Source organism: Bacillus rossius, chromosome 8 (genome assembly GCF_032445375.1).
Source record: "Bacillus rossius redtenbacheri isolate Brsri chromosome 8, Brsri_v3, whole genome shotgun sequence".
Lineage (NCBI taxonomy): Eukaryota > Metazoa > Arthropoda > Insecta > Phasmatodea > Bacillidae > Bacillus > Bacillus rossius.
Genome location: NC_086336.1, coordinates 21674701 through 21688660, shown reverse-complemented (window position 1 = coordinate 21688660; position 13960 = coordinate 21674701). Strand labels below are relative to the sequence as shown.

General features: G+C 37.3%; 2 long non-coding RNA genes across 2 annotated transcripts in view; one reads left to right on the top strand and one right to left on the bottom strand.

Annotated features, from left to right (window-relative positions):
- The window catches only part of LOC134535284 (uncharacterized), a 54393-nt gene extending 43027 nt beyond the window's left edge, over positions 1-11366 (top strand). Inside the window, exons 2-3 of the long non-coding RNA XR_010075598.1 lie at positions 10551-10736; positions 11077-11366. This is a non-coding gene — a long non-coding RNA (uncharacterized LOC134535284). The remainder of the gene's footprint in view (positions 1-10550; positions 10737-11076) is intronic.
- On the bottom strand, positions 1230-7223 carry LOC134535579 (uncharacterized). Its single transcript, XR_010075652.1, has 2 exons — positions 5234-7223; positions 1230-2999 (listed from the first exon to the last, which is right to left on the bottom strand). It is a non-coding gene; the product is annotated as an uncharacterized LOC134535579 (long non-coding RNA).
- Positions 11367-13960: the final 2594 nt, after the last annotated feature.

Below are 13960 nucleotides of genomic sequence, written 5' to 3'. Positions count from 1 at the left end.
CGACCTTACAAGAGAGAGAATGAGAGAACTTCACTAAACACTTCCCTAGTCCTTCCGAATACCTCAAATCATAATTAATACTTAAAATTAAAACAAAGATAAGTCCATACTCACATTTTCCGAAAAGCCTTTCTTGATCGATTACTTTAAAAAAAATAACTTAGGGGCCTCTCCTGCCCTTGAAATCCCGAACGAACATTACATTTTAAAAACTATGACGCGTGACCCCTGACGAGGGCCATAGCCTCCGCCCGAAAGCTTGACGACTACATTATGACCTAACTTAAATTAAACGACTCGTGGCCTCTGGCGTCGACCATAGCTTCCGCCCGAAAGCTTGAATTCCTACATCACGAACGAACTAACAACTCGTGACCACAGGTGAGACGCATAGCCTCCGCCTGAGTGAGCCTGAATTCCTACATCACGAACGAACTAACAACTCGTGACCACAGGTGAGACGCATAGCCTCCGCCTGAGTGAGCCCCGAGTCACCAATCACTTGCGCTTAAATTCGCGCGCCCTGCCGCGCCTACCATAACAAAAGCTCGTTATTGAAGTCAAATTCACTAAACAACTAACTAGAACATCTGGGAAGACTACCCCCCCTCTACCCCAATGTGCAGGCCACACCGCGCGGCTTGTTACGACAGCGCGCCCCAGTAACTGCGGCCCGTGGCTGCGCCAGCGCGCGGCCAAACAAACAAACAAAATTCTGCAAGCCCGCAGCGCGCCGCGCCGGCCCCGTGCCCCAATTACATGGTCACGCCACTTGCGCTGACGAGTGAACAGAGCAGCCAGCCCAGAGTCCCGTCAGTAAAGTCCCTAAATTTGATTTCAACAACCCTGCAAAATTTCAACCCGCGACATAACCCTCCCCTCACAGAGCTCGAGCCCCATCGAGCTACCTCAAAATTACAAATTGTCTTTTTCCATTAAACCATAACTATAAATTCCTCATTTCACAAAAATAATAATTTTCTTAGTTCCTTGCTGTCTGAACATACATCTAGATTCTGCATAAGATTTATTTTAAAACAACAAGTATTCATAAAATTAAATGTAAAACTTTTATCTGGTTTGTTCTCACAGGAACCTTCAGAGGCTCGAGTTCTCAATTCTAAAAAAATTGTTCTGTTAGTGAAGCTCTCTTTACAAATTAAATTACTGTTCTTAGTTTCTCAGTATTCGTTAAACAATGTGCAAATTCTTGATAATTATTATTATTATTTTTTTTTCGGTTTCCGTTTATTACCATACTTCTTTCGTTCTTCAAAAAAAATTAAGTGTCCTTACAGTGTTTCAATTAATTAAACTCTTATCTCGTGAAGGTTGGTGCAACTCCTCGAAGTCAGTGTTGTCGAGAAGAGTAGCTCCCTGGGCTGGCCATCAGCAAACACCACTCAACTCCAACAGCTACTGGACTGGCTTCCAGGGCAGCTCACAACTTCTCCCCACATCTGCTTCGGAGTTGTGCCATCCTCATCACGAACAGATTACAATTCTGAAACATCATCAACAGGCATTACCATCACGCCTGACAAATACAAAACTAACTACTAAACTGCAATCGATGGGCAAGGATGCAAACACACAAAAAAATAAAATTAATTAATTCAACTGCTAACATAAATTATCCCACCCTTAGCATAATCTAATCAGGCAAATAATTTGATAGGAAAAACTTAAGGAAGGGAAACATGACCTCCAATGATTTTCCCTACCTCTTGAGTCTTGATCTTCTCTATACAGCAAATAGTCCCCACGAAGTAACTGGGTTGAAGGTCAGTTCACATGACCCACCCATAACCTCTTCTACTCTTCTTTTCTTCTGGGGGCAACCACAATGCCCACCAATCTCTCTCCATGGTGCCGAACCAGCTATCCCATGAGAGTAAACAACGTAGTCAATAGAAGCGCAGAGGGGAAACACCAATCTCTGGCTTGTCGAGTCATAAAACTGCTTTATCTTCTTCTTCTTCTGAGTAAAAATATCTGACTAACCTTGCTTCTATTCTTCCAAACAGTAAAAGTTCATCAGGTATCTTCATGAAAGAAACATTCTAACTAATAATTCTTCATTTTTCTTCTTCTTTATTTCTGTTAGTTGTAATAGAAGGCCATGTTAGGGAGGTTATAGGGAAAAAGAGTGGCCAATTCCCACCCCATCACCCACCTAGATCATGACTAATTAACTTTTAAACTTTCTATTTCAAACAAATTAAAAAAAAAACATTTTTTTTTTATTCAAACTTTTAAACTATAATTACTTTTACTTCATAACCTCAAAAGCTAATCAATAATTCTAAATGAAATTGTGATTTACTGCATCCTTGTTCCATCCGATCTGTTTGTTTATAACCTTTCTTGTAAAGTATAAAATTTTCAAACATTACTAATTCAAAAAAAAATTAAATTCTGGTGTCCTTTGAGTTACAATTAACTTTACTATTTCTTAGCTTGAAATAATTTAAGTTTTCAGAACTATTTCATTGTCTAATTCACAACACTTAAAAATCAACTCAAAACAACAAATCATCAAAATCAATAAGATCATCTGACCTACCTATCAGTACTGTGAACTTGAACTGTTCGTACACATTTATAATAAGCTATTGTATTTAAATTCCAACCTAAATAAGGTTTTAAAAAAAACTACTAATCCCTCTGTAAATTAAGAAAATTAACTTTAAAAATTAAACTTAAGGTATTAGTTCTTTTTGACAGCTACCACAACTCACTAGTTCCATTACATTACTATAACCTAAAAAGTTCTGTAAATAATGTTTATAACAAAAAAAAACTCCAGTTACTGTCTTCCATAAAAAAAAATAAAACTTTACATGACCTTATTAATCTCCACTTGTAAGTCCATGGCTGCCAGCTTTCTCTTCTCTTGAATCTTCAGTCTTGGCTCTTGTTTCAGTGATCTTGTATCTTGTCTCTCGAACTCTTGTCATCTTGTAAACTGGACTGCTGCTCAGCTCATCTTAAGGAATCTGTAACAGTTTCAAAAATACATGTTAATTTAAATTACATAATTCCTGTTCTTTGGTCCTAAAAAAAAATTGTATTATTAGTACACATTACCCTGAAACAACATTATTATTCATTGTTTATTACTTAAAAAAAATGCTTTACCATAAAATCCTTTTTTGTTCTTTTCATTAGGCCTATTTATTTTCCTTCTTCTTAATTAAATTCTGCTTCAAATGTTAATCCTAACTTAAGACCTACCATCTATTTATTATTCATTACCTACATTATTTATGTTACCTTAAAATTCCCATAAGTTTCTAATACTTCCTATCAAAGACATTCTCTCTAAAAAAAATTTACTTGTGACTCTTAACTTAACAAACTTAAAAAAAACTTTTACACTAGACTTAACTTATTATTCATTCTTAGTTACTAAATTTCTATATGTAAACTTTAGTACTTACAAACAAAAACTGCCTATTTCTCTCTACCTCTTAATCTCTTTCAATTATTACAATAATAATGTTACCTTGCATCTTTAAACTTTCTTCTTTTCAATTAAATTAGACATCTCATAACAATAAAAATTCTGCCTATACTCTTCTTATGGGTGTACAAACCAACAACAAAATTTCAAATTCTCAAGTTTCCTTATATTTAAATTATGCAATGCACATAACCTCTGTGGTGCCTGTACCCTTTTAGGCCTACCACCTTCTTCTCATCATGACAACTACTATTCCTCGGGGTCTGTCTTCACTGTTCCAAATCAAATTTCTCAAAAAAATTAAAAACAAATTTATTATTTTAAGAAAACAAAAATTTACATTGAATTTACTATGGAGCCTGGAAATCTTAATGTCTCACAGCAGCTAACATGACTAAATCCCATGGAACCCCAGGTTTACATAACCTGTGCCCAAAAATTTAAGCATACCAGGCTTTCTCTGCACTGGTTTTACAGCATCACACACTATTTAGGGCCCCTGATCTGCCATCAGTCCCAAGGAGTTTTCCCACAACCCCTCTCTACACAAGCGCCTACCGCATTCCTCTCAATTGGCTATCGGTTTTACGGCATTCTTTTGGGATCCGACCATCAAGTTAGGGCTAATCGAACACTAAACCTCCATACTTCCAAACTAATGTAAATCAATTAAATTTTCTCTGTAAATTCTAAAAATCAAAAAAAATTATTCCAACATGCCAAAGAAACTTCCAAAAAAAATTCATAATCTTATCTTCAAACCATTAAAATAAAAATAAATAGATTACTCTGTTTTCTCCTTAATAACTGTAAACTGTCAACAAATATCATGTCGTAAATTTTAACTATGCTTACTGACTCTTAATCAAAAAATCTCATTTGTCCTAATTAATAAACAACCGATTTCCTTAAAATCTCACTGTATCTCTCACACTCAAACTTCACTGGCTGAATATCTCAATAAATTCAAAAACAATTATCTAAACTCTTAAAGAAACTCCTCCCCAATTATTCAAATTACTTCACCTTATTTTATTTCATTACTTAAAACACCTTACTCAAAAAAAAATTAATTAATTATCTAGCTATCTTCCATTATTATTTATTTACCGAACAAAACTTTCTCATTAATTAATTTATTAAAATTCAATTTCACATTAGGCAAGTACACTAACTCTCTACAGCAATGTTTCTCATTTCCCTCCTTCCTAACTGAATCCAATCTTACTTAACCTCCAGGGAATTTACCTCACAAAATAACCAAATTCACTGTAGTGCCTATCTGCTATAGGCCCACTACACAACAAGGGATTCTAACCCCACCAACAAACTTCATTGAAATGGTACCCTATCCCATACAGGATAGCCACTTCGGTACTACCATGGGGAACTCCTGCCCCAAACTACTCACAACTCTCAGGATTCTCCTGACCCTTAATTCCGTAGTCAGCCCATCTCCTATGGTCTGCGCTACAATTCCCTTTCTTCCCAGGGACACAACGCCTCACCTTAGGGTCCCTCGCCCTAATGAAAACATTAATTTTGTCTCTCTGTTCTTTTGGAGTAAATTCCCTCTACACACAAAATCTAGCCTTCCCAGTTTTCTTAATGCTTATCGATTTTATAGTGTACCTCCTTAATAATGTTTACAAATCCCAAAAAAATATTTTTAAAACCGAGGTAGAATTTAACTAACAAAACATAAACAACTTACAACGAAACACTTCTAGCCTATACATCATACACTTCTTAAAATAAATTACTTACATACTGAAAGTTCCTCTTCTCCTAAAACACACTTAAATTTAAATTTATTTAACCAATAGTCTATTTTCTTATCGCTAAGTTACCGTACAGCTGATCAAAACAAGGTCACGGCCTGTCCACGTCTCCGTATGAGCCCGTGACGTCACCGAATTCCATCAGGTGCGCCAACCCTCGCTTGCGGTTCCTCCGTTCTCCGCTAGGTCTCAGCACCTCCCCGTCACGTGTTCATTCTGCCACGTCCACTGACGTGTCGTTCTGAAACAACTCTCAAAATTTTTCTAATTAAAACAAAACATCACTATAAATTCTATAACTCTCTTTTACATAAACTCTCGTTTTCTCTTTAATTCCTTTCTAACGTTTATCCTTCCCTCGACTGATTTAATTCGTACGTCTCGTCTCCTACGCGCACGAAAACAAAACAAACTTCTCTTGAAAATAATTCCTATTTACGACAAAAAACTTTATTTTAAATTATAATTCTCTTAACCTACAATCTTAAAATGAACTTCAATTAAATTAAACCACTTGCATTATCTCTAATAAGCATTTAACTTATAACGTATTCTCCTCACGTAATAATCCCCGATATAAATCTACAATAAATTCAACGACTTAAAACAACTTATCACTATAAACTTTATCCTTACAAGTATCCTCAAATAAACATCTGTTACGTCAAAAAAAAAATCTCAAAGACTTCCTCCACTATAGACTAAAATTCCGTAATCCTCTCCTCAAGTAAACTCTTAATAACCTGCTATCAGAAGCTGAAACTAACTTAATAATAAACATAAAAATCTACCTCTCTCTCTCTCCAGAAATAGAACCTATCCGGCGAACTCTACCATTTCTGTCACGTGCACCTAGCCGGTGCCACCGCCATTTCTGTCACGATCCACCTTCAGAGGGGGGGCGAGCATCGTAGCTCTTTACATAGAAACAACTCGCTTGGCATCAACTAGTCTTAACTTCATAAAATACTTTACTGTACCTAGGATCATAGGTTCGTCATCCCGTACAGGATGTCTGGTGAGAGCTGAACTAAGGAGATTTTGCAAAATAACATAATACTTAATTAAAATTATTTTATTCTTAAAGTCAAATACTCAACATCATTTTAAAGAACATTTAAATAGCGGGATTACAATTTAAAACAATAATCTCTTTACTTCCTTAACGATTGAACGACCTTACAAGAGAGAGAATGAGAGAACTTCACTAAACACTTCCCTAGTCCTTCCGAATACCTCAAATCATAATTAATACTTAAAATTAAAACAAAGATAAGTCCATACTCACATTTTCCGAAAAGCCTTTCTTGATCGATTACTTTAAAAAAAATAACTTAGGGGCCTCTCCTGCCCTTGAAATCCCGAACGAACATTACATTTTAAAAACTATGACGCGTGACCCCTGACGAGGGCCATAGCCTCCGCCCGAAAGCTTGACGACTACATTATGACCTAACTTAAATTAAACGACTCGTGGCCTCTGGCGTCGACCATAGCTTCCGCCCGAAAGCTTGAATTCCTACATCACGAACGAACTAACAACTCGTGACCACAGGTGAGACGCATAGCCTCCGCCTGAGTGAGCCTGAATTCCTACATCACGAACGAACTAACAACTCGTGACCACAGGTGAGACGCATAGCCTCCGCCTGAGTGAGCCCCGAGTCACCAATCACTTGCGCTTAAATTCGCGCGCCCTGCCGCGCCTACCATAACAAAAGCTCGTTATTGAAGTCAAATTCACTAAACAACTAACTAGAACATCTGGGAAGACTACCCCCCCTCTACCCCAATGTGCAGGCCACACCGCGCGGCTTGTTACGACAGCGCGCCCCAGTAACTGCGGCCCGTGGCTGCGCCAGCGCGCGGCCAAACAAACAAACAAAATTCTGCAAGCCCGCAGCGCGCCGCGCCGGCCCCGTGCCCCAATTACATGGTCACGCCACTTGCGCTGACGAGTGAACAGAGCAGCCAGCCCAGAGTCCCGTCAGTAAAGTCCCTAAATTTGATTTCAACAACCCTGCAAAATTTCAACCCGCGACAATATATTCTTATATTTCGAAATTTTGGGGCTTTCACTTTTGCGGAAAGTGGATGTTCAGGACCTCGAATGGTTTGGAACACTCCATCTCGAAAGAATAGATATTTGAAATTCCTGAAATTGTCGAAATTTTGGGGCTTTGTTCCCAGAGGGTGGCGGGGGGTTCGAGGACCCTGAACGGCTCGAAAACACTTAAAATCGAAAGAGATAGATTTTTAAAATTTTTTAAACTCTCATAATTTTGGGGCTTTAACCACCTGGTGGAGGGGGGGGGGGTGATGATGAGGACCCCGAATGGCTCGGAAAGACTCCAAATCGAAAGAGATATAAAGGAATTTAAGAATGTAGGCATTTACTGTATACTCCTATCTACCATAATAACAATATTGACAAATATAAAGCTTATTACCTACCTATGAATAATTATCTAAATAAATTAATAAATAACAGTATGTTTAAGAATTTACGTACATACATAATATTAAACTTCAAACTATACACACAAAAAAAAACTTAGGATGTTTGTGAAACTATTTTTTATTTGTCATAATGTTTAAAACATTTGTAGGTTTTGTTTATATTAAAACTGTGGTGGCAATATTCCGCTTATCCAAAGGAGTATAGAAATTAATAGAGATATCACTGCCTGTACACACCACAAAACTTTGAATTAAGTAAAAAAAAAAAACATAGTCTAAAATGAAACAAAAAGTATAAATAACAACTAATTCGACAAAAAAAATTATACAACTGTAATGACAATGTTAACATCCGCCTGAAATTTAATAGAAGTAGGTAGGTAAGAATATGTATAAGAAATTAAATGAAATTAAAACATTCATAAATAAAATTATCTCACACTCAACCAAACATAATGTTTAATATGAAATAAAGGAAGATGGCAATTACACATAACTATTCTAATTAATAAAAAAAAATCAATTTTCCGGAAATAGTAAAATTCAAATTTTTCAACAATATATTACATAATTGATAAATATTTCTGGTCTTCGGTCTCGGCAGCCCTAAGACTCTTGATGCTCAGCAGATAAATTATAAACACTAAACCAAACTCCTTGCAAATAAGTAGGTACTGTTAAAAAAATTACAATATTTACAAATAGAAAATATTAGTAGGCCCTACCAACCTATGAATAAATTTCGAAGAAATTTATAAGTTTAGAATTTATGTACCTACATAATATTAAACTTGAAACTATCCACTCAATAAAAACCTAAGAATGTTAGTGAAACTATTTTTTTTTATTTGACAAAATACTTAAAATACGTATTTTTCCTAAATGAAACAAAGTAAAAATAATGACCAATTTGACAAAAAAAAATTGTACAACTCGAATGGCATTTAAATTTACACGTGAAATTTAAAAGAATTATGAGTGCCCTAGGTAGGGAGAAAAAATATATATAGAAGAAACTAAATAAAAAAAATGGGTGCGTGTACATAGGTACGCGCATCAAAAGTTATACCTACTTCTTTGGCATCATTAAAAAATAGTTTTTTAATTGCATGCAAAAATATTGCGTGGAGTCCCTCCGCGCGGAAGAAGTGAAACTTCGTAATGTGGAAATGAAAATAAGAAGGGGTAGAAATTGATTTTTAGTGAAATCATATTGTATCAAATCAAACTAAAAAAAATAAAGGAAATAAATTTGTAACGATTCATAGATTGATCTTCAGAGAGAGAGAGAGAGGCACCTATTGAATGTCGATAAAACTAACTTTCTTATGAGAGAAAATTTTCATGAAATAAATGATGAAATCATTCAACGATAAAAGCTGTTTATTTAATTAAGTGGACGGGTTCGCCCCAAGGAGAAAATTGACGTGGCGAGACCTCGTGGACATAGAGAAATGATACACACTCACTATTTATGTGTCATGATTTTTTTTCTGCAATTTAAAAAACGGCATTGAATATTGAAACCAATATGGCGACACTACAAACTGTCAAGATCTTTATTTTTTTCTTACTCTCTACTTAGTTCCTTACAATAGCAAAACGTAATGTAATGGCTTGAAAGCTATTCCTCAGCAGACATAGAGGAATTACACTAACAGTTTGTATATCTATGACACACATTACATAAAATTAAGATATATTTTTTTAACACGTTAAAAAATTTTTTTTTTTATTTTTTTTTTTTTAGACAAAATATAGCCTATGTCCATCCCCAGGATATAATCTATCTCCTTGCCAAATTTCATTACGAACCGTTCAGCCGTTCAGCCGGGAAAAGGTAACAAACAAACAGACAAACAGACAGACAGACAGACAGAGTTACTTTCGCATTTATAATATTAGTAAGGATTTCTCTACCCGGCTGGAATAAGTGAGAACAACTTTTTATTAACAATGTTTTCCGCAATCACTGGATGTAGTTGTTTTATATCTACAATACTTTGTGTGATGCTATGATACTTTTAAATATGTATATATTTTCGGGGCATTAGAGATTTTTTATGGTTAGTGATTTAAATCAGTTTACATTTATGATCACTATTGTGCCACCAATTATGAATTTTTGGCACAATTATAAATTTGAATTTTGAACCTTCATCTTAACAGTAATTTTGTAGCTTAAATTTAAACTTGTTCAGACCACTGTAAACTCCTACTTAATTTTTTTTCGGCTAGTTCCGCAAGTCATTCCCAGCACAGTTTCTGAACTTGGCTAAGACTTGACCGTTTCTTTGCGAGACTATCTTTTTGCCTCGTATTTTTCCCGCCCCAGTGCAAGACCGGCTATTGAAATTGAACCAATTTTTTTGACCAGGTTTGCTTGTAGTTGCAGCTCCTCAGGGCATCCCGTTTCTCAGAGCTCACATGAGGTGAACACTTACAGTCATGCCCCATTATAATGTTCCAGGGCTGTCTAGCACATATAGGCGCTCCGGGTAAGACATTTCTCACGAGCAAGCACCCCCCCCCCCCCCTTTTCCACATTTCCACAAATCACCACCCAGAGCATTGCCCGGTGCTTAACCTCGGCCAGCAACGGCCTGTCTCAAGGTCTGGCCACTGGTTTTCGAAAGTACCACCTCTGACCTCTAGTGGCGGAGTTATCAACTACTTCGAGTTTGGGCCAAACACATCCTGCCCCCTAAAGACTCATACAACAAACATTCTCATGTAGTTCTTTTCCGAGCTACCAGAGAGATCCAATAGTCTCCTCCATAAGTCCCCTTGCTTTTGAAGTAGTCTCGTGCGATATGTGCGAGTCGACATTTTCTCTGTTTCAGCCAAGCCCTAGTTGATCGCGCTGCGATCAGGTTCCAACTGCAACGTCGAGATATCGAAGCAAGTATTTCTCGACCACTCACTCGAACGTCTTCGGAACCTTTCGGCCCTGAAGCCGAAGTACCCCATCACAGGCACCATTCCAGGGACTTCTTGGCGCGACTCCTCACTGACTGCATCGTTTCTGGGTCAGCCATCAGCACGATTAAACTTCGCTACTACTACTAGGATGTAGTAGCCTCGTCAAGGGATGCTTTCCCTAAGCTTTTAGACTGTGCTTTGGTGTAGAGAATTTTATAATTTGCTAAAGTTTGTTAAATTTAAATTATGAGTGTTTCCGCTTCCACCGTGCTAGTTTCTGTCCGGATTTCGTGGGCACCTAAGCGAGACCTCTCCTGAGTTCAAGCTGCAACACCCTGTTTTGGTGTTTTTTCGACACCCATTCTCTTTCCCGGCTATTCCCTTTTTTGTGGGAATTTATTCCTTTTTAACGACTGGCTAATTTGTTTGGATTTGGCTTGTTCGCAGACAAGGTCCCAGACACGGGGCCGAGATTGCGGTTTGTCCTGGTCCTCGGTACCCGAAGGCTACTAAGGCGCCACCTGGTATCCCAGTTCCATTATGAAGTATCACTTCTGACTAGCAAGCTCCGGCGATACTACATCTAAATTCACCGCGACACCCACAGCAGTCGACAAAATATGTGATAGCTAAAGTTGTATAATTGCTGAACTTAAATTGTTAATTATTATAATTCTGGTATTGTCAATAACTATAGGTACTAACTGTAAGCAACACCGGAAAGAGTGAATATGTGAATTGGCTATTTGTTGTTGTTTTGTATCGTTTCCAATGTCCATCACTTCCAAAGTAAATTATTATTCTCTTAACTATAAAAATATAAAAAACAGACACAATAGGCCATAAAATCATATCAGTTTCGCTGTACTTATACCTCAAGAGTAGTATGTGAATGGTGGTCCTGAAACTGGCATCTGGCGGTGGATTGTGATTGTCGGTCCGCCATTTTGGATTGTGGCATCACGGCGGCCATCTTGGACTCAAAAATTCCTCAAAATTCCTCAAAAATGACTCAAAATGACTCAAAAATTCCTGTTTTGAGGAAAAATTTCTCGTTTTCTTCCACAAAAATTCGAAAATTAGGATTTCGAAAAACCTCAAATGTCGTTTTTCCTTAGAAACCACGAAATTTCTAAAAAACGGCTTAAGCATCCATGTCTACAGCCTCCGATAAGCAATTTTTTAGGAATAAGGATATCATGACCACCATCTTGGATTATGATGTCACCATTGCAATTTACATTATGGCCACCATCTTGAAAATCTTTATTATCTTATTTTAATGTAAACAATTTTAAAATTTATAAAAAAAAATTCAATTAATCAAATTTTAATAAAAATAAAAACATACATTTACGGCACGGAGCTCGGAGTCCTCAGTTCGAACCCGGTGAGGGGAAAAAATGGCGCCCAATCCTTCCCTCACTGTGGCTGCTGGCAGACTGACCCCCGCCACTTGTTTCATAGCATATATATCATCACCTAGTATGAAGTCATGTCCGCCATCTTGAAATTTAGACGCCATCTTGAAAATCTTTATTTATTATCCGATTTTAATGAAAAAAATTCCAAAATTCATCAAACAATTAACTTATTAGAATTCTGATTGATTAGATCGATTTCCGTCCTTGGTTCGAAACCGCTAAGAGCAAAAACAAACATCAGATCCTTCCTCCACAGAAGCCACCTACAGACTGACCTACCACCACCAATACCAAGGTATATATCGTCAGCTGGTATGACATCATGTCCGCCATCTTTTCTTCGTCTGCTGGAGACCGTCATCTTGTTTTCGACTGCTAGAGTGTGCTGGCGACATGTTAGTATAATTTTCTGTTCGCCATACCTTTAACCTCGACTGTTGGCATTGAACTTTGACATTGACCTTGAACTTTTACCTTGAACTTTGACCTTGACCTTGAAAGTTGACCTTGACCTTAAAATTTGACCTTTGCCTTGAAATTTGACCTTGACCTTGATCTTTGACTTTGACCTTGACGACCATCATGGATCCGACATTTTATGTTCAGTACATGGTACCAGGAGCTACCGCCTGCTAGTGGTCATTGCCACCATCTTGTTTTCGTCTGCTGGAGGACACCATTTTGTTTGTGTACAACGAAAAAATCCATTATTTATTTACAAATTGAATCGATGGATTCCTTTCCACAGTTCGATACTTTACCAGTGACAGTTGTAACTTAATATTTAAAAAAAATTAGATTATGTTTTCCATTACCTTTCGCGGAGTTTATTAATCATTCACTCTACGAAAAACAACTCAAGTCAATATACCTGACCAACGAATTAAATACAGTGCCGATTAGCCTAACATGAAAGTCTAGTTTTTTGATACTTAGATTAACCTTTAAAATGATCATGTAAAAAGCCGTCCATACATATAGACCAAGCGTCTTCGGACCGCAAGACCGAGTCATTAACAATGTCAGACATATAGACCATGAACACAGTACACAGGGGCGTAGCCGGGGAGGGGGGGTTAAGGGGTTCTAACCACTCCCTTAGCCCCAATTATTTTTTCTTAACTGAAAGCAGGTTAGCTAAAATACTGGGTGTCTTACTGCTATCATCGGCCACTGCACTGGAGGGGAAAAGTAAGCAAGCCCTACCGATTCTCCTTGCCTTCCCCTACCCCTGTCGCGAGCAGAAGCTATATGGTTGTGACGCAGTGACGGGTCCCAAGCTTTCAAATATCTTACACCTACTGTATTTAACCAGCGCGGTAATTATAAGCAGGTGTTGACTGGGCTTCCAAAAGTGTAATGATCGCTGTGTGTGTATAGAATTGAGACAACGACATGGTGTCATGTAACTCTTCAAGCTAAAGCTATTTTTTTCCAGGAATAGATCAGTTCTGCCGAAACCCAACCCCTTTAATTTTTTATTTTTTGTATTGTCGAGCTTCGAGCATGATTTATGATTTTGAGTGGACGTAAACAAGGCACTTGGATTGATAAAAATATCTTTAATTATTTTCTTACTTCATCACTCAAACAATTTTTTATTAAAAAATTAATAATATTTTTACCAATACAATATTTAAAGTTAAGTACTTAAAACTGCTAAAATAGCACTTTTTTACACCTTAAAATCCAATTTTTTTCCGGGGGTTGACCCCCGGACCACCCGCTTTATTATGGGGGGAACCATGCATCTTAACCCCCCCCCCCCCCATACACAAATCCTAGCTACGCCACTGACAGTACACACAGGAAAACGGATTGTACACACAGTACACACAGGAAAACGGAATGTACATACAGTACACACACAGGAAAACGGAATGGACACACAGGAAAACGGAATGTAC